The sequence below is a fragment of the Protopterus annectens genome, chromosome 8.part0, assembly GCF_019279795.1.
Source record: "Protopterus annectens isolate FY-2018-M chromosome 8.part0, PAN1.0, whole genome shotgun sequence".
Lineage (NCBI taxonomy): Eukaryota > Metazoa > Chordata > Ceratodontiformes > Protopteridae > Protopterus > Protopterus annectens.
The window spans coordinates 559,135,381-559,156,075 of NC_056741.1; positions in this window are offsets into that span (position 1 = coordinate 559,135,381).

The window sequence follows — 20,695 nt, forward strand, 5'->3', positions numbered from 1 at the left end:
GGATACAGTCCACACCTTCCCTACGCCATGTGTGAAACATAGCTGAGCATTACACAATAATGGATGTTGTATTCATGTACTGGTAAGACACAACCAACTTCATTGAGTAGCCAAGTGTACATATATGAAAACAACACATATCAGCAAGACACACACAGCATTATCCCATGTCATGCTCCTACAAACTATTACTTGACAGTTCCGTGGTGAAGCCGGGCACTGTAATGGTCAACAGTGAGCACATCATATTTGCCACACAAACCTCATGTTTACTGGAAGAGTGACAGCAATGTGCTCTGTTAGAGCTAGGCAGTACACTCATTCAAGCATGTGCGAGGTCTGTGGCTTGTAAACATCTCACCCCAGCAAGTACTGGCTATTGTGGTACTAAGGCTAATGTCCAGACAGCACACAGCATGCATGGCTTGCAAGTGTTGACATGGGGTATATGTAGGAGCTGTGGGCACACATGGCTGTACATGTCATGGACATATCATCTGTGACTACTCAGGAACATACAGAGCAGAGCTGAATTTCCCTGAGTCTGTCAATACAGGCCTTGTGTAGGTCCTATGTTCCTGTTAGGGTATGTTTGTAGGCATTGCATTAGGTGGACATGTTTAATGACATACACACCACAGGGGTTGTTGTATGATATGATAGGTGTCAAGGGTGACCAATAGAGAGGGAATATTACCTCTGTTAACATAGATATCAAACCTTATGTACTGTTAGCATGCTATCTGCCATGTGCATGTATATAATGAATGTAGCCACCTATATGTAGAAATGATAACGAAAGCTATGGTAATGTCATTTATGTTGTATGAGTGTGGGATGTACATATCCAGGGCAGGTACAGTTAGGTCATTTGCAACTATGAGGGTGCTGTTTAGTGGTATACAGCAACTGTCGACTGTGTTGATGCTGACAACATCTGAGGGACCCTGGTGTGTGTACAACTGACCTGGTTACAAACAATGGTATTATTGCATTGCATAACACATTATGCAGCTGTGTCTGTACATGGGTCCTTTGCACAGTTGATGTAGGCCTAGGTACAGTCCAATCAAAGATTATCTGGTGGTCTACCATAATATGTCATACCACATATGGATGTGTGTTGGTAGTCTGGGGACAAGGTGGTGGATGTATATGAGGATACAACCTAGAATGCAGCATTTGCCACTGTCACCTGTACCTGAATCATCTGTGATGCGTTTTGTCAGAATAGTGGTCTTTACATGTGAGTAGCCTTTATGAATATGTGGACACCACCACCTGGAATGGGCCATACCAGTGTTATGGCCCACATGTCTGGATCTGAGTTATATGGTGGTAGTGCAATTGTGCACTACAGAGCCTTCAGCCAGGTGTTCCTCACTGCGCAGATGTCAGTATTCCCCATTGTAGATTCTGCATTGAGCAAGTGGATTATGAAAGCCACACATCTAGCACTGGTTAGCATAAGCATCCAATGCAATTGTCTTGTAGGTGCCAGGGTGTTACTTCTGTGTGTAGGACTTTTGCCTTAGAATGCGGCTATATGGGTAAATGTGACCTAGGTATTATCCACACTCACTTGAAACATAGATGCATGTGCTCTGTGTCGAAGGCTTGTTGTTTAGTCATGACAGCTTGGAATGACAGACACTGGACAACCTCATAATAACAGCAGGACATTGGCTCATTGTTTTGGTCTAACAGTTGCCACTTGTACTATGACCTCACTGTGAGTGGGGTAATATGCTTGGTAGCAAATGCCACATCTAAGGTGACGGACAGCAGCAGATGTTGTGTACATGACCAATGTGAGATATACTTAGTGCAGCAGTCCTGCTAATAATGACAACTGCTAACACAGCCAGGAAAAGTCATCTTGACACCTATACCTCAGTACCATTACACAATGGGGCTCACACATTATATACTTGCACATGCCACTGTTCCAAGTATAATACCACTGTCCACAACCTGCTATCAATGTATGCCTTTCAGGGCAGCAAGGTGTGTGACACTTGCTGTAGGTAGCATCCGCCTGTGTGTTCCAGTTAACCTATTGTCTGTCACGTCCACACATGCATGATTGTGTATACTTAACATATATATATCAGTACTTCATGTACATGTATGCATGTGTATCACACAGCACAGACACAGCTATATCATTTACAGGCCACATATAGGTATCTGGTAGTAAACCAGTATGATGTGCATATATACTGACAGGTAAGATTTACATAGCTGTAAACCTTTGTATTTACAATAGGAGTCCATTACAACATGTTCTGTACATGTAAGTTTATGAGCATGCACACTGTGGCCTTCTGGGGTTAGAATCAGAGGGCATCCCAAACAGCCCTGTGATACTAAGTGTATGAGCGTATCCACTGCCACCTTGTGTAATTTGAGTCAGTGCATCCAAACCAGCAATTTGTTTCTAAGTGTATGAGCATGCCCAGTATAACCTTGTGTAGTTGTAGTCATAGTGCATCCCAAATGGCCCTGTGCTACTAAGTGTATGAGCATGCCCACTGTAACCTTGTGTAATTGGAGTCAATGCATCCAAACAAGTTCTGTGATGCTATGTGTATGAGCATGACCATTGTAACCCTGTATAGTGATAGTAGTTGTCCATTCCACAAATGGGTATACTCCAGTTCAGGGCTTGTTGTGCTACAACTATACCGCTCAGGCTTACCTATGTCTTACCTGCAGATGATGTGTCTTGTTTGTGCATACAGGATGTAATGGACTTCTACTTTAAACACACAGGTTTACAGCTATGTACATCTTGACTGTCAGTATCCCTGTTGTCCTCAATCTTAGAAGGACATTCTGATTGCCTTGGAATGTGTAATCTCTGTGGCACATCTTGTAACTGTGTAGTACTGTAATAGTAATCTGTAGATAGGCAGAAGTTCTGATCCCACCACTGGCAACTGTGTTCTTGTGTGTGTCAGCAAATGGCTGAGTGTGGTTGTGTGTGTGTGTATTTGTGTCTTCATCCTGTCATGACAGTGGGTTTTAATGTATTCCAAAGAGATACCACCTTTTGCACTGGCCTTTATCCTTGTCAACTGCTAAACCTCCCCCCCTCCCGACTGCAAGTAATCAGTAATGTGATGTCACCCAGCTCAGAAGTGGAATCAGAATAAGTGTAATTGTATGTGTGCTGTGGCACATACCCCAACTGCATACCATTGTACTAGTTACCTTTACATAGGAAATATGTGTAAGCACAATACTGGCAAGTGTGTGTGTGTTTGTGTGTATGACTACTCTGTAGCCAGGCATACGCATGTGTAATGTCTTTTAACATGCTGCACACCATGGTAGCCATATGTGGTGACTGGAGTCTACAAAGTATTACATATTTAGGAATGGAAAAGAATACACAGTCAAGAACAACTACAGTTGGATATGTTATTTTCCTGTGCCACTGTCAAGCAGTGACACAGAAGTTGTCACTGGGGTGTAAGTCCATGCCCATCATTCCCTCACCCAAACTCCACAATTCCCAGGGTAAATTACATTAGCCATCATTCCCCACCTCAAACTCCAGATACACAACAACCATCCCTTCTCCAGTGAACTGATTAAGATTTAAATGTTATAAGGCAAGAGATGCCTGTTTTGTGTACACATCAGTTCCTTTGGAGCCCTTCTGTGTCACAAAGGGTGTTCAGACAAGTGTGTGTATATATTTACATGTATATATATATATATATATATATATATATATATATATATGTGTGTGTGTGTGTGTGTGTGTGTGTGTGTGTGTGTGTGTGTGTGTGTGTGTGTGTGTGTACACATCCCGTAGGTGCATGTATATATATTTAGTTATGACAGTTGTACAGATGTAGACTTGTCTTTGTTGCTTCACAGAGTACAGTGCATTCAAGGGTACTGTACATATGTACACAAAGTGACTGTCCCATTTTTTTTCAGTACTGTGGAATACCTGTAGTAAGATGTGCATTATAAAATCCATGAAACATGTATACAACCCAGATGGCTTAGTGCCAAGTCAAGTGATCTCAGTGTGCATGGTTCAGGGTTCAAGACCTGCAAAGCTTGTTGATACTGTCAAGTAGGACTGAATAAGGCAGTTGTAAATGTGTTTTTGCGACAGTAAGCAGTGGGTACACACAGGTAACAGACATGTACAACTCGCAGTACACTTGAAATGCTCTTCTTTGGCAATCCTGCTGATGTCACCCACCTACGAATACACCTCTGGGACTACTGTAACCCAGTAATCTCTGTAGTGTGTGCTGTAACTGTGTAATGCTGTAGTGTGATAAACTAGCTTGGTAGGTGTTCTAATCCCAGACAAGCCAACTGTGTGTGTCTGCCTGAAAAAGGAACAATACTTTTTAGAGTATGTACACTCTTTACAATTCACATACACACCTTTGGCAATCCTGCTGATGTCACCCACCTAGACATACACCTCTAGGACTGCTGTAGCACAGTCATCTCTGTAGCATGTGCTGTAACTGCATAATGCTGTAGTGTGATAAATTAGTTAGGAAGGGGTTCTATTCCAAAACATGGCAGATGTGTGCGTGTGTTTGACAGTCGGTTGCTGTGAGTGTCTAACCACTGGACATGTTGAGGAACATTTTTTTTCTAGTTTTCCTATATGGTGTCCATATTATATGTTACAATGTCCACTTCACAAGGAGTACAGATGTCAATCAACCAAGTGACTGTGTTGGCAAGCCATACTCCTACATTTGGCAAAGCCCTGGTGAGCAAAGTAAGCAACCCTACTATTACCCGGAATACGTTCTGAACCCATGTGTCATACACAAACACACTTGCCTAGAATATCCCGCTATGTTGCTAGTACCCTGCACATTGATGACAGATAGTAGGCATGGTGTGATTGCTGTGGGCTGCAGAGGGCATGGCACCCTGTCCAACATTACAATAGGCACATAATTGTGGACAATGTGCCTTCACTATGTTCCCCACTGGATGCCTGCAACATATGCGGTGCCATCAAATGTGATCCACAAAGGACATATAATGCCTTACACACATGCCCTGTATGGACAGATGCCACTGACACCAGGGAATACCTGTATCGTGCAATCAATGCAGGTGCAGGGTCAACCTGCTGTCTATTTGCTAATCCTGCTGGTCCTGCCACACCAAGCCAGTATTGGCATATCTGATGATAACAGTCTGTGTACACAACATGTGCCAGCCAAACCAGGTACACTTGTACATGTCACTGTACATTATTGTGGGACGTGCACATCCCAGGCAATGTCCATGTCAAGGACTATCAAACACAGACATGACATGCATTGCAAAGCAATGGCCATACACAATGGTAACCAGGATGACAGGCCAGTTCATACAATACCCATCTGTTTGGGACATTACAGACACTGCACCCCTAAACCACACTGCACACCATTGTCGGGTGGTGTAATGCCAAGGATTACCCCTCAACCAGCCTTGTACAGCCATCTTGCACAGCCAACCACTACACACCCATGAAGCAATGCACACATTTATGTCAGTACTGGCACCTTGTGTCTGCATGTGGGGTATGATGCTCCCAACCACAGTCACACCCAGTATAACTCCCATTGGCATACTGACTGACTGATGTCAGACACGTTCACATGCCCTAGCCCACAGAACCTCAGGATATTCCCTGTGGTGCATGAAGTACCTGTGCATTACTGCAGTGTAGCAAACTAAGTAGTTAGGAAGTGTATTTGTGAGCCTAGCAAATTGTGGCAATATGTCTAGGTCCCTTAGAGAGTGTGGTTGTGCTGTCAATGACATCTGTTCATGTGGACAGCCATGTGTGCTATACCTAATGTATGTCTACTATATCTCTGTTGCAGATGTCTCTCACCAGCACACATATATGTTATTTCAACACACCAACATGTCAGCTATGTGGCACATGGAGTAACTGCATGTACTTGTAATAGTAATGGCTAGTCAGTCAGGGGTTTGAACCCCTGTACTGGTAGTGTGTGACAGATGATGCTTAGGTTTTAGTCTGCAAGCCCTTCTCCGATGTACTTTGCCTCTGTCTGCCCCTCCCACACAATCTCTGGTGGATGTGGAGTTGTACACCTGCTCAGCAGCAGCTTGTGCTTTGTAAGTGATAGTCATGATCAGGTGATGGCTTCTGCACCTATTGCAGTCCTCCTATAGTTGATTGCATGTGGAACAGCTGTGGTGATGTTCCCATAGCCAATCACATGGAAACACAGTACAATATCTAGGAACATCATGTTGGTGTTTGCCCATGACAGTCGCTGTGAGTGGAACCTGGATCTGGTGTTTGGTAAACAGCATCACAGATGATATCTGGATATTCCTCAAACAACAGACACAGTGAAAAATAGCCTAAAGACAGGAGGGTGATGTGCCAGACATGACTATAGCAAGTAAATGTGGCTTTGCTTCATTGAGACTACTGCCAGTTTAACAAGTTGTGTGTGGTAATGGCTAGTCTGCATGTTTTAAAACTGACAAGACAGTGCTCTGTTTGTGAGGGAACCCCCATCTGTAGGGCCATCTGTGGTCAGTGTGTGGAACCATTTGTTTCTTGTGTTACTCACTGAACACACATCTGTGAAATGCAGAAGCATAGTGTGAGGATTGCAGTCAGTACATAGTGATAGTGATGAGAGTTACTGCCATCGCATCCCTGATTGGAGATATGTCACATGAAACAGTGGTATGATGGTCACTGTCTGAGGTTCTCACAGTGACATGCCAGTAATGAGCCTCTGTTCATAGCTGCAGTCACAAGTCTTCTACACTTTGTACAGATGTCATGCAGTATATATGCATGTATTGTGCTCCCTCTGCAAATGTATGCCATCTGTTGTGTTGGGTTGATGGTCATATCTATGCATGCTGTTATAAGTAATCCTGAATGCTGTTAACTATTACTAAGCCATATCTGTGTTTAAACTGCAACACCATAGGGTGTATGGGATTGGAGGTCCTGGCCGAACCTTCTATCCCACTTCAGCTGGCCATGGCAGCGGGTACCAGCACATCTGGGGCCCAGCCTTGGACCTCCATCTCTGTTGGCTCTGCACCACCTTCTGGAGGAACCGCCACTAAGGATGGGGCTTGTCCCCTCTGGGAGCAGGTCCAGACAGGAACTTGTCAGCCATCATACAGTCCCGGATGTGGTGCGTAGGGGGCTCAATAAGGGGTTTTGAGACCAGATACGCCAGCTCGAGGGTAGAGTGTCACATTTAGAGGGTGAGCCTGCCCCTCCTAGACAGCCCCCAGCAGAGCCATCTTTGCGTCTGTTTTGGTGCAGTGGTGGCTGCCCATGGGGGGCCCCGACCCTGTATGCTGCCTTGTCTGTTATCCTACCCGACCTATCCTCCATGAGCATACCTACTTTCCTTCCCCAACATCCCACTCTCACCTTACAGAAACAAAAGGCCAATCTGTTCCTAGAACAACATTTTCCCCATACATAGCTGTCCATTTCACACACGTGCCCACTGGACACATGTAAACTTTTTAATTTGCATCACAACACACTACAGTTGTCCTCACCCCTGTCTCTCAGGCACATGATCCTGGTATGCACATGACACATAAAGGTTCCAGGTACACGTGATGCAGATGACCCCATTGTACACACAACACTACCGGTCCATCTATGGTTACCCCATTTACTTTTTTCATGATGATGATGTCGCACACAGCACCTTGCAAGAGTACTGTTCTCACATAATGATTGGACAGGAACTGTTGTGTTAATGTAAATAAAATGCACAGAGTGATGTATTTGGCCAATGTACGAATATTTGCGTGTATTAATGTCACATGTCTGTCTGAGGGAGTCTTGATATTACATAGGACAACACCACTACATAATGCAGGCATTGCTGGTGTTTCCCTTTTCATTCCTTTTTAATGCTGTTCTTGATATATCTATATATATGTATGTATCTATATCTGGACATAAACACACACACATACATCTATATAATGGAATACATTTCCTATACTGTTGAATGACTGTGCTGGATGATATGTTTGTGATAACATCCGATGTCTGTATATCTGCCATGGCTTAGTGGTAAATTGCATTGTCTGTGGTGTGCAGTGTCTTGGTTTTGAGCCTTGCAGAGGTCGTTTATTTTGTTGCTGGGCAGAACAAGGCCATTGGATACAGAGTGATTAAGGCACTTTTAAGCAGTTGTGAGCGGGTGTGTGCGGGTTTGCGTGATGGTAAGCAGTGGTTACTTTTTGTTACAGTTCCTTATACTCAGTTACCTTCTTGATTGCTTAAACTGTGTAGGCAGTGCTTACCCCTGTGCAAACAGGCTGAAACCCGCTCACTGCTGCTTAAAAGTGCTTACTCCCGCTTGCCCTGTGCTAATTTCTTTAAAAGAAAAGAAAAAAAGGGTTGATAGGAAAGTGGTGAAAAAGGGACACAAAGAGGGAAAGACAGTAGGGAAAATAGCTAGGGATGTGCAGGAATGGTGAGGGAAGGCCCATAGCTGTCCATTTCTTCTACAGCAATGGCTGTGCATATGCAATAAATTTGGCGGGACATTTGGACACTTACAACCCTGAGAGAGGAGTGAGGACAACAATAGTATGTTGTGATGCCAATTAGAAACATTTACATGTGACCAGTGGACATGTATGCAAAATGGACAGCTATGTATGGGGCATGCTTTTTTTTGCGGGAACAGATTGCCCATCTTTTCTTTTATGTTTAGGCGAGAGTGGGATATTGGGGAAGGAGAGTCGGTATGATCAAGGAGGATAGGTTGGGTAGGATGACAGACAAGACAAGACGCTTACAGGGGCGATATATGACACAAGTGGGGGGGACACCTTGGACAGGGAGGAGTGTTTGGAAGTCGCAAGCCCATGAGCCCACTAATGGATAGAGTCGGACTGAGGTCCCCACCCATGGGCAGTCACCACTGCACCTTCACAGCCCAGAAGGTGGCTGTGCTGGGGGCTGTGTAGGAGGGGCAGGCTCACTTTCTAGTTGCACCACTCAGCCCTCAAGCTGGCATAGGTGGTCTCAAATCTCCCTGTTGAGCTCCCTATGCACCACAGCCTGGACCGCAACACAGGTGACAGTTCCTGTTTGCTCCCACTCCCAGGGTGGCTGAGCCCCATCCACTGTGGTGGTTCCACCCGAAGGTGGTGCAGGGCCAACAGATGAAGAGGTGCCAGGCTGGTCCCCAGATATGCTGGTGCCCGGTGCCATGGCCAGCTTAAGTGGGACAGGTGGGTCTGCTGGGACCGGCCTTCCCATATGAGCTATGTTGTGGTATGTTTAAGGCAGATATGGGTTAGTAATAGTCAACAGCATTCACAATTAGTTATAACAGCATGCATAGGTATTCCCATTACCCAGGACACCAGATATACCATAGTTGCAGACATAGCATATAGGGCTAGGGCATAGACCAGGGGCGACCGCGCCGGGCGCCCGCTCTAGCACTTTTCCAGTATTTATTTAGTGCAGGTAGGTAGACTAGGATGGGGGCACCGGGTGGTGTGGTGGGGCCGCAGTGGAGCCCTTTTGCCTAGGGCACCAGTTGACCTAAGGCCGCTCCTGGTTGCAGAGCAGGCAGAACACATGCATATATGGGTAAACAGTGGCCATTACAACAACATGCAGGTTTCACTGATGGCAACAGCCCACCAATATGGGTGTATTTTAACATGGCACATGCATAGAAACAGATGTGAATATTTATAAACCAATAGGACATATGTCCCAACAAAGGGTAGGAGTGTAGACATACCAAATGAGTTGTGTAAAACAGTTATGTTTGCGGATATGGTAGGGGTGAGAGTGAGAGAGACTTCAATTAACAACTAATACATCCTTGTAGTTTTCACAACATTCATAGTCACTGCAGTGGTCTGTCCCTTACATGCATTATTATACTACCCAATGGTGTTATATTGTACAATGGTATGTTTGTAGATTAGTATGTATGGGACCTGTGTCTTATGTACAGGCTTGACAAGATACAGGTGTTAATGCAACATGTTTTGAGACTGCTCTCATACACGTTGGGTGAGATGCTGGGATGACAGGTATGTTTGTATGTACATTCTCTGACTATGTACAAGTCTGACTATCAGTTATATGTCATTAACAGCTGCCTACATTTCTTGGATCTTCACACTAATTTGTCAGGGAACAGGGCAAAAGGCAGGTGATGTGTTCCATTTATCAGGACATAATGGGCAGATTGGAACAGTTGAGGGGTATGAATATGCGTACCACTCTCTATTTAAGCATTCTAGCAAAATCTGTACAGTTGTTAAGTGTAAATATGCATACAGCTTTCTCTCTGAACATTCCAACAGACTGTGTGTAGTTGTGTGGAATGATTATTCATACACCTTACTAGTGCTCCTGCGATCCAAAGCCCTGTTGTGTGTGACAAAAGCATTACAGTTAAGATCACTGTACACTATGCTATCAGGCAATTGTTGTGAGGCTTTGCAATGTATTTTGTGTAATATGACTGACCTGTTTGCACTTCTGACATTGTTATACAGCACTTCATACACATCGTATCTGCATACCACAGTGTCGGTAACACTGCTTACTACAACAGTACTATTTAATAACTGCAACAGTACAACAACATATGACTGCAGAGTAAACAGAAGCAATGCAGGGGTTGCACCTTTATTCGCAGCATATTACACTGTTCTGTATGCTGCTACAACACTTTCTCAGGATCTTACATTTATTTGTTATGACAGTATGTGCAGGCTATTTACTAACCTGCCTCGCGACGCATCCTTTGCAGCCTAGCATCATAGGCTTGCTGGTTCACAGCACACTCATCTGCAGCTGTCAGGGAAGTACAGTGATATTTATCCATACCTATCCATAGTATACACAAGCTAGGCAATTATTAATTAGTAGTGGAAGGAGTACTTACTCAATTCTGGGGCATTCTGCATCTGCCTTGCTTCCTGGATCCACTGTTCCAGGACATCCCCCCTCTGCCGCTTCAGGTCTGCATGGTGGTGCCTGACCTGTTCACCAGTCCGGGGGATATCTGTGGCACTAGTGAGGTCACAGGCGAGACTATCCCAGGTCTCCATTTTGTACTGCGAGCCCTGGTACTGGCCCTGCAGTAGTCTCCTGTCATGGTGCTTTACCAGGAGCCATACCATGAATTTGGACTCCTAGATGCCCCAGCTCTGCGCTCTAAAGCGAGTGTCTTCTCCCACTCCAGCCATTCTGCCTGCAAGGGGATGCTACAACCAGTTTATGAGTCGTATTCCAGCCTCTCCGGTTTATGTAGGACCAGATTCCCGCACTTTTCAGTAATTGGCCAGCTTTGAAAAGGCTAAGCTATGGGCACACATGCTTACTTCAGGTTGGCACTGCTTAAAGAGGTGTACCTGTGGGCATATTGTATTGGCTTCCCTACACATTGCTTACAATTACGTAATTGGGCTGTGTGGTGCTTAGCATTGCTTATTGGTTATCTAGCATTATATTTGACTTTTGTCAACGATGTCTTACTCATTACGGGCTATATGTGTCTGGTATCCGTCATTCATGTATACATACACTGTATGGGATCCTGGGGACTTCTAAACCTTATTACAGTGACACCTCAACTCTATGTTTACTGCAGTACTCCAATTTACATATTTATGATCTGTGGCAGGTTATAGAACATTATACTGTACATAGATTCAGTTCAGTTATTTGATTTGTTTCCCTGTTGTAAGGATTAGTTTGCTGATACCTCCTTTATATGTATTGCTATCAGGGCATAGTGGTTTACTACTATGTGATGTACAGGGTCCTGCATTCTAGCCTTGCAGAGGCTGGTTCTTTTGTTGCTGGCCAGAACTCGAGCTGTTGGGTACAGAGTGATTAAGGCACTTTAAAGCAGTTGTGAGCAGGTGTGCATGGGTTTGCATGAAGCTAAGCAATGCTAACCTCCGGCTACAGTTTCTTACACTCAGTTAGCCTCTACATTGCTTCACCAGTGTGATACTCGCATACCGGTGACCAAACAGGCTTACACCAGCTTGATCCCACACTTGCAAATGCACTGCATTTGGTGTTTGCATTTGACACTCACACCCCTGGGTGGGAGTGAGGACTACGATATTACCTTGTGATGCCTTTTACATCAGATTACATACCTACAGTATCATTAGGCGTAAGCATGCCGTTCGACTGTACGGAATCCGCGGCCTGTCCAGAGTTTGATTCATACTATTGGTGTGTTCCTCTTACAATCTGCACCTGTCTGGCTAATACATCTGAACTGACACCATTCAATACAAACAAGTAATTGGGTTTTGGAACCCACATCCTTCAGCCGAGTCATGCTACTGCATACCTATTATTCTATCATCTTTCTAAGGTTGTAAGTGACATATGTGCTTTCTGTCCCTATCATACCTCTCAAACGACTGGGGACAAATATCAACTGAATCAGGGACAAGTCATGACAACATCAGGGACAATCACGGACACATTTAAAATATTAGTGCTATTAACCTGACACATTGACAGACTCAGAGCATATGAATTAATACACATTTTCTGAGGTAACTGAAGTTTATAACTCTTAATTATTGTCATTATTAATTATGTGTAAATCACCACCTTTCCTCCAAAAGTCACTAGTTTTAGGAGGGATTAAGTGGGACAGAGTTAGAATTTGAGTCAAAGTCAGGGATGTCCCCAGAAATCAAGGACAGTTGAAAGGTATGGTCCCTATTTGTTCCCCCAATGGTTTATGTCCTGTCCAGTGGATTTGCTCTTAGGAGTCGAGAGGTATGGGTGTAAGCTATGCTCATTTTGGAATATTACTCACATCCCCGGGGCGGTCCTAATACGACTGCACCAGCCAACACCTGCATGCCTAGGCCCATAATTGCATACCCATAGTTCTCCCACCTGACCCTCCTCTACAGCACTCATCCTTACTGTGGGTGCAGGTGGGGTATAAACACACCACTACACACTGCCCACTCTCCGTGTGTCAGGACACATGTCGTACGTTGTGTCGACCCATGGGTTATCAGGCTTGCACAACCTACTGGTACGTGCACGTCTACAGCCTGGTTTGATGAATCATTACAGGGACTGACTCCGATGGTCAATAATTTTTGGGGTGTCCCACAAGGGACATTGATGTCTTTGTTTCAAGATTAGACCTGGCAGATCTCTCCCACTGGTAGTATCCTGCCGGTGGTCTTGGATGCAGTGGTGTGTTTACTTTTATTGTGTCTATATGTCTCACCGGCCTACCGGGGGGAGGGGGGGTTGATGCTACGTGTTACATGTTTGTTGATTGGAGCCCTCACCTCCATATGCACAGCCTGTGAACATATGCAATTCTTAACTGCTGTATCATATCCTAGCTATATACATGTGTATATTTACAGTCACATATATATATATATATATATATATATATATATATATATATATATATATATATATATATACATTACTATGTACAGATATATCTGTATATGTATGCATACATGTATATATTTATATATTGCTGTCTATATATATCTAACAACATATGGGTCTATGGGTGTCTGCATATGTATATATCTATATGTGGGTACGTATATGTATTCTGTCTTTGTATGTATACATTTGTACTACGGAGAGGGAGAGGTATATCTCCATGTTGCTATGGGTAGATATACACACACATACCTCTACATATATACATCTACATCTGGTTATTCCATTCCTTGCCATTTAGATTACACTTTGCTGCAGTGGGACTCGTAGCAGGTGTGGCTGTTTGTTGGGCGATGCCTCTGCCCAATTAACACTTTTGCTTACATCCCTGGGGCTGTCCATATAGGCCCACATCAGCCAACACCTGCACACCTAGACCCATAACTAGCTACCCAGAGTTCCCCCACCCGCACCTTCTCTACAGCACCCATCCTTACTCTGGGTCCTGGTTGGGTCTGAACACACCACTACACGCTGCCCACTCTCCACTTCTTCGGACCCATGTCATACATTGTCTCGGCTCAGGGGGCATCAGGCTTTCCCACCCTTGTATTTTGGATATGTACACACCCCAGCCAGAATGTTCAGTGTATCACCTTCTTTTGGTCTTATGTCAATTTTTGGGGTGTCCCGCAAGGGACGCTCCTGTCTGTGTTCCAAGATTAGATTTCACGGGTGCACTGTGTAGCCTCCCGGTTGTATTCTGCCTGTGGTCTGGGGAGCAGTGGACTATTTACATTGTTTGCAGGTCTGTGTGTATGTTTCCTGTGTCTGGCTTGGGGGGGGGGGGGTGGAAGGTCATGCTCATAGGTTCATAGGTTCATACTAGGCTATCTGCCCTAGGGCATTTATAAGCCTAGCCACAGTGTGTTTGGCTTTCGCCACCCATTTTAAATGAATTTTGCTATGACCTTTTTCGAGGTTAGTATACTGTGCCTCTGTCTAACAGTGACACAGAAGTGATACCTGGGGTAAACCTACTATCTCCCATCCACTCATCAAGATTCCTCTTGAAGAGAGTCAATGAGGGACTCTGCCTAACCTGGACTGTGATTTTATTCCAGAGTGAAGGGAGCCTCTGGGTTATGAATCTGTCCCTCCAGTATGTCCTATTTATTTCAGTGCTGAGGTTCAAGTCTCTTGAGTGCATAGCTTGATGGTATTTGGATTTTCTGAGGTGCAGCATGTCCATTAATTCCAGGTTGGACATGGCTTTATACGTCAGGCACAGATCGCCTCTGAGCAGGCGGTATGCCACTGAGTAGAGCTGGAGTTTCTTTAACCGGGCAGCATATGGCATCTGTTTGAGCCCTTTGATCCTCTTGGTGAGGTACTTTTGGGGTCTTTCCAGTTGCTGCAGGTGTCTGGTAAGGCACATCGCAAAAGGGGCATTGTACTCAATTATGGGCCTGATGAGGGATCAGTAAAGAGGCACGATGACCTCCCTTGATCTAGATGTGAATCCCTTCATGATTAGGTGGGCTATATAAAATGTTTTTCTAACCACTTTGGCCACGTGGTTGTCAAATGAGAGATTGCTATCAACTTGGGTCCCCAGGTCCCTAATTACTTCTTCCGTACTTAATGGATTACCACCTATGTGGTAATTTGTGGGCACTACGTGTTTCATGTTTCTTGCTTGGGCCCCTCACTTCCATTTGCATAGCCTGTGAACATATGTCATTCTTGTGTGCTGTTTCCTATCATAGCTGTATATCTGTGTAGATCTATGCACACACACACACACACACACACACACACATATATATATATATATATATATATATATATATATATATATATATATATATATATATATATATATATATATATACATATGCACACACACACACATATATATATATATATATATATATATATATATATATATACATACACACACACACATATATATATATATATATATATATATATATATATATATATATATATATATATATATATATATATGTGTGTGTGTGTGTCTGTAAAGCAATGTATACCCCGTGCAAATGCATTTACACACACTTACTGGTGTTTATATATGCTTAAACCTGCTTACTAGTGCCTTATTCATTATGACACTGACACTTCGCTCCAGTTCACTTTTAATTGTTATTTTGCAGGTTATACAGTGGACAGATGTTGAAATATGTTCATGTACAGATTACCGATGGAAAATGGTATGTGCTGCAGTGGGATTCGGAACAGAAATATCTGTTCGTTAGGCAGATGCTCTAACCAATACACTATTGCTGTGCTACTTCATTTGCATATATACCCATATACCCATGACTCCTGGTTCCCCAAACACCCACCCCAACACCTCACTAATACTGCAGTCATCCATTCTCCAGTTTGATTCGCTGTGTATCCACGCCACTACACATTGGCCACTCTCTACTCCTGTTGACCCATCCCATAGGTTGACTCACTCCACGTATCCTCAGAAATCTCAAACTTTTAGTCCACAAACATTGGTGACATGGGCGACCAAAAGGACACTGTTCACAATTTTTGGGTTGCCCCACATGGGACATGCATGTCTTTATTTCAAGATTAGACTCTATACTTCATTACATCCTTACTCCCCTTAACATGACACTACGATAAATTAATAAGTATGACTATGTGATAACACACACGTTACACGTAACAGCCTAATTATATATGAGTTTGGTGTAATTCTTTTACAAATAGACCGGTTTAGTAATTGGCGTTGTCATAGCAGGCAGATCAAAGGAATGATTCCATGTGTGAGAAAGTCCTCACATTTGATTTTTTCAGTACAGCACTGACTTCGGACATTGTACACACGTCTGCATTTTACCAGTTTTGTCCCCTCCCTCTTATGCACAACCTATTATTCTATTTACTGTCAAGGTTTGTAAGGGCACATTCATGTTATTTATGTCTGCAAATGGAATGAATGCATACAGAGAATGCACTTCTACATATAGATGTATGCATGTGTGTATGCATATACACTTATAACAAACTCGCTGACCTCCACGAGGTGGTCCAATCAGAACCAGCCCATCCAACTCTGACACATTTGGATCCATAATTTCATACCCATAGTTCCTTCACCCCACCCAAGTTCAACATACACGCATACCATCCATTGTCCAGTTGCTATAGCAGCCATGACAGACCTCCACACATTGCCCTCTCCGGAGCGTTAGGGGCCCTACACGTATGTTGTCCCAACCCATGTATTTTCAGGCTCTCCCACCATTTAGTCCTTGAACATACCTGCCCTTGCTTGTGTAATGGTTGGATGGCCAAACATCCTATCAATTTTTGGGTAGTCCCACCAGGGACTACTCTCTGATTGTAAAGTAGACTTAGCAGATCAACAATGTTACTCCCACTGGTAATATCCTGCCTGTGGTGTGAGTAGCAGTGCTTTGTTCACTCCTGCCCAGCTTGATATGACATACGCTAACAGCGCTATATAATACTGGGGTTGCTGTTGATTCCCTTCTCATTCCTTTTGTATGCTTTATTGTTACATTGTTCATTCTTCATATATATATATATATATATATATATATATATATATATATATATATATATATATATATATATATATATATATATATATATATATATATATATATATATATATATATATATATATATATATATATATATATATATATATATATATATATATATATATATATTATATCTGTACATACTTATATATATTTCCTGTGCTGGGCACTGCTCACACCCGCGCAAGTGCACTCAGACTTGCTTACTGGTACTTATATATGTTTACTGCTGCTTATTTGTGCTTACACCTGCTTACTAGTGCCTTATTAATTATGACAGTACCACTTTGATTGAATGACATTTAGTTAAATGACTCATGCGATACTCTTATGTCAGTTTTACAGCAAAATGACATTCATTCCACATGGGCAATGATATGTGCTATTGTTGGACTCGAACCATGAATGACTGTTCATTAGGTGGATTCTCTAAACACTACACTATTGACGTTTACGTTGATTCCGCATGTTTTTCTCTATATGAATGATTTTGATGTGTAAGCTACACTCCGCGGAGGGCAGCAACGAGCAAACACGCTGCGCTTTGCTTACACTTTCGATATTGCAGCAATACAAATGTATAATAGGGACACAGGGAATCTAATTGTGAAAGTTCTAGGGATGTGGCTCAACATTCCACTACATACTTGTGTGTTTACTACTTCGATTTTATTTCACTGTTTGTGGACACTCTTGTATGCTTAGCATACATTTCGGTATCCACGGACACTGAATTACTGACTTGCTATTAGAGGGGGGATCTAATAGTAAACATAGTAGGTTGTGCAACTGTCGGGCATGTCTATGCCTCCATAGAGCACTTGTACACGCCCCCTGCACTCGCACACGTTTCCTGTGCATGTCGAGGGTGCGGCGGCGTGCCCTCATACATATTCATATGGCGCTGCTGCACCATCTGTAATGAGGATGCTTGGTGCAAGGCTAAAACCGTCCTTGCGCCGAGCTTCATGAATCCCGGGGACTATGTCATCAGCTTGTGTTCTAAATTACAGGGAGAGATTATTATGACATGAGTTTAATATTTTTCATTGTGATTTTTATTTATTGATTATAATTATTATTAGTCATCACTAATATTTATTTTATTACAGATGTTTCATTTTTAGAGACTGTTACACACTTTATCAGGATGTTTATCTATGAATTTAAGTTAAATATCAAGTTTTGTAGTTCTTTTTTACTAGATCATTAGCTTTTAGGGATTAACTGTTTGTAATTGGTTATGGGATCTGACTGGTAGCTTAATATTATTCAATGACTATAATGATTACACTAGCTTTTTACACTCTGATGAAGTATTGGTTATACAAAAGTGCCTAGTGGTGGATTCATTAAAAGATTTTTTTAACAGCAGCCCATTCACTATTAGTGTATTTTTGGTTTTTACTCTGAAATCGGGTGTCACTTCCAACCATATATCCTACATACTGTTACTCATCTAAGCTGTGCACTGTCATTTAGTGGATTATAAAGTTAGGTGACTTTTTTATACATTGCTACTGTTTTCATTTTTTCAGTACTTTATATAAGAAGTGATCTGAACCACTGCTACCAGTGTCATACTATTAGTATTAGTAACGGACAGATCAGATTTTAATCTCACATTTGCCTTTGATGTGATAGTAAGAGTTACAGAGATCAAATCCACATCTCTATCACTAATGTGATAAGAAGACAGAAGTTACATGGCCCACAGTCACACCACTGCCACATATATACACACACACATATATATATATATATATATATATATATATATATATATATATATATATATATATATAATATATATATATATATATATATATATATATATATATATATATATATATATATATATATATATATATATGTATGAGTCTCCTTCAGATGGTTGAACTTTTAAAAGCTCGACTTTCATATGGCCAAGACCATATGATCGAACTTTTAAAAGTTCGGATGATCTGAATGGGGATCTCCATACAGTGGGGAATGGGAAGATTTCCCTTTACCACAATGTAGTGCAATCTCGGAGTTGGTATATTTAAATAGCAGGGAGTGCTCGGGGTGCAGGGGGCTTTCCCCCCTGCTAACACTGTTTAGTTTTTTTTTTGTTTATTTATTTTATTTTCACATTTTTGAACATTCAAATGTTTGATCATATGGTCTCGGCCATATGAAAATTGAACATTTGGATGTTTGATTATGTGAAGTAGACCCATACACATACACACACACACACACGCACACACACACACACACACACACACACACACACACACACACACACACACACACACACACACACACACACACACACACACACACACACACAACTAGAGGGTGATTGACCTTAAGATATTATGACAAATACACACTACTGCTCTTGGTTATGACTGACATCTGTCACACTTAAATAAGCTGTACACTGTGACTTCAGAACAGAGTTGTAGTCACTAACCATCCAGGATTTTACCATTTTACCTACCTCGGTATGACACCAGTGCCTTTAAGTACTAACTTACTTGCAGTAACTGAGACTTTAAGGTGTTTTTCATTCACAAATACACTCACAAAATTCAATACTTTCTTAAGAGGGGATACTAAACCTCTAAAGTGAAAGTAACTTTATCCATATTCATGATATGCTGCCACCAGTCAGGCTGTAAATCTCATACCAAAACTTCAGTTACTGATCATTGTCAACAAAGATCAAAGATGTTTGATTATTTGTGGTTTGGAGTAGTGTTTTTTTTTTTTTTGGGGCGGGGGTTGTGGTTGGCATTTGTCAGTTTGCTAATGGTGTCTATGAAAATCTGGTAAAGGAGAGAGGCAGTGTCTTAGTCTACAAGGCTGGGGTAAGTGCTGGTAGTTTTAGATTTATCAGGGTAAAAGACTGACTTGATATTTCTCCAGACGTTTTGGGGATTAGATTAATGTGAGGATTATGTCTTGAGGTAAAAAGTTTTTTATCATTATATATATGCTTTTTGGTGGTGATTGGGGATTTATTTTTTTGCCAAGTTTTCTAGGCAGAGTCTCTTTTGTGCATTAGTTTATGAGTGTCTTTGCTGAACCAGAGGGCATAGCTTGATTTTGTTCTCATTTTGCAAGGGGGTGTTAGTGAGTCCAGGATGCTGAGAAAGATGCGATTGAATTCAAGTACAGCGTCATTGACAGGGAGAGAGAGTGTAGGTTAGACCAATTAATAGAAAAAAGTCTGTCATTGAAAATTTGATATTGTTGTAGCCTATTTAGATGGGGAGTAAATCTTTGAATACTGATGGATAAGTGATCACCCATCAGGAAGAGTTCTGGGGTTGTGGTAGCGATGGGGGTCGCTGGTTAGGATCCAGTCAAGTGTTGTGCCATTGTTGGAGTTGTTTTTAAGTCTTGTAGCGGTAGTAATTAGCTGAATGAAGCTGAACAAATTGATGCTATGGGCAGGGAAGTTGATATCAAGGGTAATCCAATCAATGTTTATATCTCCTAGCAGGACAGTTTTGTATGCTATATTTTGTGACAACCATTAGAGTATGTTTTCAATGATAGGGATATTTTTACCAGGAAGGTTATATATTGAGTCGATAGCAATCTTTTTGTG